Source organism: Pseudonaja textilis, chromosome 3 (assembly GCF_049901715.1).
Source record: "Pseudonaja textilis isolate UNSWEBS1 chromosome 3, rPseTex1.2, whole genome shotgun sequence".
In the NCBI taxonomy this organism is placed as follows: domain Eukaryota; kingdom Metazoa; phylum Chordata; class Lepidosauria; order Squamata; family Elapidae; genus Pseudonaja; species Pseudonaja textilis.
The window spans coordinates 24,992,152-25,001,271 of NC_141992.1; the positions used below are offsets into that span (position 1 = coordinate 24,992,152).

At 36.2% G+C, this 9,120-nt stretch overlaps 1 long non-coding RNA gene across 1 annotated transcript; it reads right to left on the minus strand.

The window, feature by feature from the left end:
* Window positions 1-6,301: 6,301 nt before the first annotated feature.
* Window positions 6,302-8,662, minus strand: LOC113434248 (uncharacterized). The gene is made up of 3 exons (XR_015742548.1): window positions 8,523-8,662; window positions 7,099-7,270; window positions 6,302-6,606 (listed from the first exon to the last, which is right to left on the minus strand). It is a non-coding gene; the product is annotated as an uncharacterized LOC113434248 (long non-coding RNA).
* Window positions 8,663-9,120: the final 458 nt, after the last annotated feature.

Sequence of the window (9,120 nt, forward strand, 5' to 3'; positions counted from 1 at the left end):
TTGATATAGAACTGATCAAGTGACTCCTATGGCTGTATATCTGTTGCTATGTAGGGATTTTATGTTGTGGCTTTTAAATATTGTAAGCCACCCAGAATCACTATGAGTGAATTGAATGGCTATATGAATTTGTTTAATAAATAAAGGATAAATAAATAACAAAGAACTTTGTTATTCCTTCCTCCACATTCAATCTTTCAATTCTTCTGCAGCCTTTCTGGCTATTTTCATTCACAATCTTTGGAATTTAATTGAAATATCATAGTAAGAGAAGCTATCTATCACTAAAAATGTATAAACACTCCCTTAACTCGTCTTAGGAATAAGGGAAGGTAAGAATACTACTGTGTGCCAGATATAACAATTTTACCCACCACCAATGTAAAAAAATTAGTACAATGTAAAAATTTAGGCATAAAAAGGGAGCAATACAAAAAAAAAGACCAGAAAAATGACAACAATATTTGAGAAATCAAATATCCAACAGAGATAAAAAAAAAATCAATGTTTAAAAATTGATTTAAATAATGTCAGAATGAGGTTTATACAAATATCTGGGGATATTATTTCAGAGGGCAGCATAAGAATGGAAAGTTGAAAATGGGTCAAAATCGTACAAAATTCTTGGTTCAATGAATTCATGTTGGGGCAGAAGTACCTCACTGCTGCCTCGCTTGGAATTCCTTTTCAGAGCAGTTCTTGGGTAAGCTTAGCATTGTCTTCTTGTCTTGGTCTTCTTGGATTTCACGTCGCTACTGTAAGGCTATTCTTCTAGCAGGTTTTAATCTAATATGCAAAACAAAGGGAATCAGGAAGCAACAAAAACACCTTCTTCCACTTTCTTCCTTGTAAAATTGCATTTCTTTACATTCCAAGTTATTAGGATACTGGTAATGTTTTTGCTTTTTAACAGCTGAGCTGAAATGTGCAATCTTTATGTTTGCCTTTGCTTTGGGGCATGAATATACCATGGCTTTTTTTCCCTAATTAGCTCTCTTGTCAGTTTGTGGTTAACCAATAGTTTCTTGCAACAATAATGTGGTTAGCTCATTTCACTTTCAAACCATTAGCAATATCTTGTCCTTTTCCTTTCCTGTTCAACAACTCAAGCAAAGTAATTCTTGTTTCCTACTTTTAAATGTGAGGTCCAATTGGAAGAACGAAACAACATAGTAAAGCTCTTGTGGTTAATAGTTCCCATATTTATTCTGGTAATAACATTCAGAATTTCCCAAATGCAGTCCAGTTTGGAATACATAACATTTCCCAAGGATAAAAGCAAACTTTCATGGACCTATAAAGTCAATATGTAGTAGATCATTGCAGTTTGTTGTGGTACGACTAGGAAATGTGGGGCATGAGCCATTGCTGTTTACAAAGAATGAACTGAAGAACATGTTGAAGAGGTTGGCCTTGACAGCTTCATCACTACACTTGGTCCTTTTAGGGGTGGGAAGGTCCTTGAGTCTTTAACATTTTGTGTTTACAAAATTGTAGAAGGTGCAGGTAGATTTTATGTGTAGGAGGCTTTCCTCTTGCTTGCAGTGGTAATTGGTGCATTCTGCCTTTATCTGTTGGCATAAGGTGTTGTGTCTGTTTTTAAAGTTGTACCTGCTTTTGTCTTTTTGCCATAGCGATTTTTTGTCTTTTTGCCATAGCGATTTTTTATTGAAATTTTCTTATTGCTATGGGTAATTTGCTTTTTTTGGGGGGTTACTTATAGTACATATAGTTTAATGACTCCTTCGAGTTCAAGCAAGAATGTGTTATAATGGTCTTCTGTCAGAAAACAGAATATGCCAATCAAGAGATGATAGGTTGGCAGCTATGAGATCATAGTTGGCTTTTTTGAAACTGTATTTTGGGGAACCATCATTATGATCCTCTTTGTGAGACTGTAAATTGACACAAAAGTCAGTCATGCTGTAGTCACTGTTTGAAAAGGGTTCTTGTATTTGTAGGCCATAAATTGAGTTTGAGTGGACTTCTGGTTTGGGCTTCTTTGGCGATGGATTGAAATCCATGATCGATCCATGCTTGCCCATGGAGTGCCCCAATCTTTTGGATTCGGGGCTGAAGCCACCCCGTAGAGGTGGCAAAGAGGGTGGAGACTGCCAGCTGAGTTGAGGGGAATGGCATCTCTCCTCCTCGGATGGCCATTACTCCCTTTCCCAAAAGCGGTTGCAGCAGTGGTCAGAAATGACCACCTCAAAGAGGAACCTGATTGGACAAGATTGAGCAGGAGGGAAGACAAAGGGGAGAGCTTGACAGACCAGGCTAAGCAGAGACACCATCTATGCAAGGTACCCTGGAACTAAAAATATTAAAAGTGTTATTCCTAAAAGATTTTTAAAGCGGCGGAAGAGAGGGGAAAAGGAAAAAAGAATTTTTTTCTTTCTCATATTGACAGTTACAATCAGCTTTGAATGTTAAAAAGAAGAAATTTAAGTAAGAAATTTGTATTAATTGACTTTGATTCTAACAGGCAATTTTAAGCTGAAATTAAAGTGTCAAAGGTAAAATAAAGATTTTCTGGATACTCTAAAGCAGGCTTGTCCAACCCGCAGCCCACGGGCTGCATGCGGCCCAGGTCGCCTCGTAATGTGGCCCAGTGCCCACCCCAACCTTCGTGCCAGAGCCAGCGAGGAGGAGGAGGAGAGGCAGGCGTGAGGCGGGGCGAGGCGAGCGCCAGGCCAAGCAGCAACAGAAAAGGCGGGCGCTGTCAGAGCGCCACCTCCTGCTGTTGCCACCGCTGCACCCGCCACCGCTTCTGCCCCCGCCACCGCTGCTGCTTCTGTCCCCGCTGCCACTTCTGCCCCCGCTGTCTCTGCCACTTCTTCCCCCGCCACCGCTGCTGCTTCTGCCTTCCAGTCCTGCCTCATCCAGCTGGGCCATTTGCAGGAGGAGAGCTAGGCGCTAGGCGGGCGAGCTTTCTCTCCCCACCCCGCAAAATTTGGCCGGAAAATAAACCCTGATAAAAAAACCGTGATAAAAAACTGTGATAAAAAATAAATAATTTTTAATAAATAATTAATAATAAATAATAAAAACATCTCACTAACTTCATTTCCAAATAAATTTAATATGTTAACTACGTTTTCTATGTTTTTTTGGGATGATCAGATATCGTTACTGTTATTTTATTTTATGTGCGGCCCAAACCAAATTTTCATCTTCTAATGTGGCCCAGGGAAGGTGAAAGGTTGGACACCCCTGCTCTAAAGCCTTCAAAGGAGGAAAGTGGACGGAAAAAAGAAAGGGTGGAACTTGGGAATAACAGAGAGTGCCACCTGGAAATAAAAGGAATTAACAGTGAAACTTTAAAAAGACTTCCAAAGGATATATTGTAACTGAAACTTTGTTAAAAGATAACAGAGCCCCCGGGAAGGAAAAGTGGCAGAAAGAAGCAAGAAGAAACAGTTTTGGATTTCTTGGTGATTTTTGGAATTTTGGGTGTTGGATTTTTAGTGGTTTGAATTAAAATTAATTGGGTGGTTGTTTAAAAGTGTTTAAAATGGCAGTACTCCTTGAGGAATTAAAAATGGAACTTAAAAAAATGAAAGAAGAGTCGCAAGAGGGAGGAGGATCCTTTGGCTTCACACTTCAATTCTTAGAAATGGAGATTTTGAACTATGAAAAACAACAAGAAACGCTTGAAGAACAAGAAGGGTTGGACAAACTAGAAGCCATCTTTAATGATCAAACAATGCAACGTGGGGTAAAATGGGAAAAGGGGGAAAAGGAGTCAAAATTCAAGATTTGAGGAAACAACAAAAAAAAGAATAGTTTGAAAAGTAAACACAACATTAGGAAGAAGCAGAAGAGAGGATTACAGAAGGGAGAATCAGAGAGAGGGGGGGACAAAAAGGGTGGTGAGAAAAAGAGGGGAAAGATAAAAAGGGAAAGAAGTTATAAGGGACAGAAACAGGAAATAAAGAAACAGGGGAAATGTAGAAGAATTAAAGGTATTAGCCTACTTAAAAGACATAGAGATAATGGTTAAAAATATAAATTAAAAGAGAGGATTCTGCAAGGGTACAAGAGATAGTGTTGTTATATTAGAAACAGTAATGAGCTAGAAAATTTGAAACAGGTGATTAAAGTGAAAGACAAACTGGTATTGTTATGTAATAGAATGCTTACTAATATCAGTTGCCAGGATGAGTTTGAATAGAATAACCATTTCATTCATTATTTATATATATTTTTTCTTTTTTTAGAATTTAATGTGTATTCTTAAGGGGAAGTACCAAGCGGAATTCTGTTGATAAGAGTTATATGATATAAAATAGATATTAGAAACTGAATGTTATAATTGTATAATGTATAAATTAATGAGATTTGAAAGGATAATAACTATAAGATTTAAATGTCACACACTACTTGGTAATCATAGGGGAAATCTTGCTTTTTAATGCCTGGAAGGGGAGGGAATTATCCTTTTTCCTTTCCCTTTCGGGATGATGATGGAAAAAGAATAGATGAAATTGTAAACAGGACAGACAAAAGTACAAGTATAATGACTAGAAAGATATAGAAATTTAGAAAAAGATATGTAATTGAATTAGAAAGGAATGAGACAATCATAAAATAAGGTTGAGGAAAGTAAGGGAAAAGAAAAATTATTGAGAAATTGATAAAATAGTGACACGATATGAAATTGAATATATAAGATGAATATGTAACTGAGATTATGTCTGTATGGAGATGTGATAACCTGGAATCATGCTGTTCTCAAAAAAAGATGTTTTATTTTCATTATGTTTTGTGAAAACCCAAATAAAACTTCTACAAAAAAAAATTGAGTTTGAGCTGTTGCAGAATATGAGGTCAAGGCAGTTGCTGAGTCTAGTGTTCTTTGTTACTAATTGATCCAGTCCCAGTAGTGTAGTAACGGCATTGTACAGGATTGCATGTATGGGTTCGGATGTACATTCATTTAGGGTCTAATTTATAAGAGGTAGATTGAGGTCACCAAGGAAAATAAGAGGGTATGGGCAAGAGGCAGCCCACATTAGCAGTGAAGTTAGCTTGTTTGCATGAACTATGTCATAATCAGGGGCTCTGTAGCACATAGTAAGAAGTGGATTTTGGTATTTAAGGACAGTTCAAAACAAGCTCCTGTGTAATTTGAATATTTTTTAGATTTAGGGACTTTTTATAGAAGATAGCAACTTCACCTTTTCTACGGATTTTGCGATCTGACCAATAAATGTGACATTCTCTTACTGTGGTAATGGAGTCTGGAAAAGATGCATTCAACCACGTCTCACAGACAAATATAATGTTGAATGTGGCCATGTTTAGTAAGGTGAGGAATTCATGCATTTTGTTTGTGAGGCTTCTTGCATTGAGTAGTTTGCATTTAAGATATGTAGTAGTGGGTCTGGAGGAAATAAGAGGCATGCATGCCTAATGTTGGATGTTGTGGTGATGGTTATTGGGATGTAAGTTGTAGGTCTTGCTACTATGGTGTCATGGGATGTTATTCATGTTTCTGTGGTATCAACTCTTTCAAACAGGGCAATATATTTGTCCAGTTTGGGTCTGCATGGTGGGCAGAAATATGGAAACGCAGGAGTGCATGATTTTAGGAATTGAGCCATTTGCTTGGATAATCCTAAGCATCTATGATGAGCTTAGTTGTCACATAAAGAACATTTGTTGGAATCTTCATTCTCCTTTAAAGTTTCTTTACATATAAGGCATGTGCAGGAGTCTTGTGGTTCATTGGTGGGGATTTCTTTCTTTTTGGGTTGTGGTTTGGCATTGGATTGTTTTCCAGGGGGGTTTGTTGAGATGGTTCGTTGATTAAATTCTTCAATCAAACAAGATATTAGGGTAATTGATATAGGCAATATCACACCAATCAATCAATTATACTAATCACACTAGTCAATTAATTTAACTAATCAACAATAACCCTAATCAATTAATTACACTAATCACCAATCACACTAGTCAATAAATTGCACTAATCACTAATTTTACCAAATTAAATTACACTAATCACTGATCATTTACACTAATTGGTAATCACATTATTTGTATTGAACACACTAATCACACTAGTCAATCAAACAATAAATCAGCTAATCAATCTAATCAATAATCACTAATCACTAATAATCTGTAATAATCTTGGTGATATCAAAATATGAGACCAAGCTCACAGTTTAGTGGAATCTACTCTGCCATGGATAGTTTTTTTTTTTCTTAGGGGAAATATTGTAATTAAATTTTGTCTACCAGAGATTACCAAGATGTATTCTGTAGGTAAATAAAGAACTAAAAACTGAAATTTGAGGTGCTAATTTTATTTATAATACAGAAACAACAATTTCCATTAAGATGAATCATCTTTCCTTATTTTTCCATAATATTTCATTATCATTATAATAAGCTGTACCCACCAAAAGGAAGGAAAGAAAAAAGAAATGAAGAAAGAAAATTTCTCGAAATAACCAGGAGTAAAACAGTGTAGTAATATCTTGCTGTTTTCATCTCTTGATCAAGAAACACTTCTGAGGCTGATGAAGGGATCAGAAGGATGTTGCAAAAAAGTTGTACATGGAGTTGCCAAACCACTTTCATCAATGGAGAAGCCTGTTAATGGATTACAAATTAAATATTAAACTTGACAATATAATAGTAATAAACTAGCATCTATGTTTCTCATTAGCAAACTAGTTCAACATTTTGCTGGAGACAACCTCAAGGAAGCAACCAAATTATAAAATAAACAAAAACTTCTGTCAGCCTAGGTGGGAGGAACCCTAGTTGTCAATGGATGGCTGAAGAATTTAAAATAAGCGTTAAGGACCAGTTACTACAGAAAGATTGATGAAGTATAACAATGCCAGCAAATTAGGTTTGCATGTGGCTGATCAAAGTTTCTGGTAGCTAATCTGAAGCAAAGAACTCAAAGGCAACTGAAGTGAAAGCAATAACTGTATTCACCCAAGAAAGAAAGAAGGGAAAGAATGGGGAGAAGATTAGGCTACAGGGCTAAAGGGAAGGGAGCATGGAGGATATTTCCTTTTTCATCAAGACCATGATAATATCGAATCCAGTGTATCCTTGAGAAGAAAGTACTACCTGAATCCTGGAGCTTCTTATTTTGGGTCCACACAGCGCATTGCACAACAAGAATAACAACATTTCTTCTTTTTTTCACAACCATAATCTCTCCAGCACTCATTAGGCTGAGGACCAATGCATCTACAGCGATCGATTGGACAAACCCCTGGCTTCTGTTTAACTGGACCATCTGTTAATGTCATAGGGGAAATATATTGTCAAATTATTATATCATATCATGTCATATATCATATCATATATCATAATTATTATGTTTATTATTCTAATTAATTTTAATATATCAAACATATACATATGCATGTGTGTGTGTGTGTGTGTGTGTGTGTGTGTGTGTATACACACACACACACAATATATATATATATATATATATACACACACACACACCCCATCAGTCAATTTCAAAAGGCAGTTTTATATAAGAGCCATGGTCTTTCAGTGATGAAAATACAGTATTGCAGGCTAACTCTGCTCACTGCCAGCAGTTTGATCAAGGTTGACTCATCCTTCCATCCTTCCAAGGTCAGTAAAATTGGGGGGCAATATGCTGACTCTGTAAATAACTTAGAGAAGGCTTTAAAGCACTTTGAAGCAGTATATAAGTCTAGGTACTATTGCTATGTATATGTGTGTGTATGTGTGTACATGTAATTAGCAGACAAAAAATCCTCATTGTTTTCAATAGCCAAATTATTACCAAAGATTGTTGAAACCCATTTTCCAGAAGACTAATAGCAATAGCACTTATCAAAATGAATTGTAATTTTCTCCAACCTCAAAGGCCTGCAATATGTTATAGGTTAAAAATGTTGCAAAACACTTTTGTTAAGTTGATTAAGAAATCAATTTCAACTTTAGAGTTCTTTATCATTCTTATTTCTTTTCAGGTATTATAAAATTAATTTATATTGATTGGAAATCAAATTAATATAGATTGATTGGAAATGTGCACCTTCAACTTATTGAGGGAAAATGGAAATTATAGTTGAAAAGATTGCTATGTATATATATGCGCATACACACAGACACACATCTCTAGATGGCAACCTTTCTTTTCAAATATGATCTCAATTTTCCCTCAATAAGATACACACACACGCACACACACACACACATATACACACACAAATATAACTCTAAAGGTCCATAGATTGGTTTAATAATATCAACACTACAGTAAATTGTATGAGGAGCATTTCCAACAAAATTTAAATATTTGTATTTCTGAAACTGCATTACAGTTTAACATATGTTATCATATTTTCCCTAATAATAATAGTAGTAAAAGTTCTATCAAATAGACAATTATCAGCTCTCTCAAATAGACAGTTTAAAAGTAAAGATGAAGGCATAAAACTCTGAGGCTTCCTTCTCTTTCCTCCATCAACTCAGTTCACCAAACAGCTACGTTTATATCTCACCTATTGGAAGGTCGCTCCCAGTTGTGGAGGGGGATCCCATCCAAAGTGCTAGAAGGCCCACAAGGAGAAAGGTGGCGAGCAGCCTCATGCTTTCCTTCAGATTCAGCAAATGACTTAGAATGATCAAAAACTACTGCTGGGCAGAGCAGTGTAGGAACACAAATGTGGTTTAGGATTACAGTTGCTTATAACTGCTGTCAGAGTTTTGCCAAACTGGTTTGTACACTTCAATTCTTTCTCCTCCCCCCAAATGGAAGCAATTCTTCTCATTTTTGTTGAACAGAAGGTAGGTTTACAATAGGTAGCAGCATTAGTAATTGCAATATTATGGCATAGTCCAAATCATGATCACCCTTCCATGACTGTAAACTCTGATGTCCAACAAAAGGAGATGTTTTTGACCTTCAAAATGGGATATATATAGAGTACAATACAGAACACAATACAGAAGCCTGATGATGGCAGATGAGATATTCTGCTGAAACGTCGCTACAACTTTAAAAGCACAACTACAATGACGTGGGAAAATACCCGAACAAAGCTGAATGCTATATATATATATATATATATGTGGATCTTTGGTCTCTGTGCTTCTCAG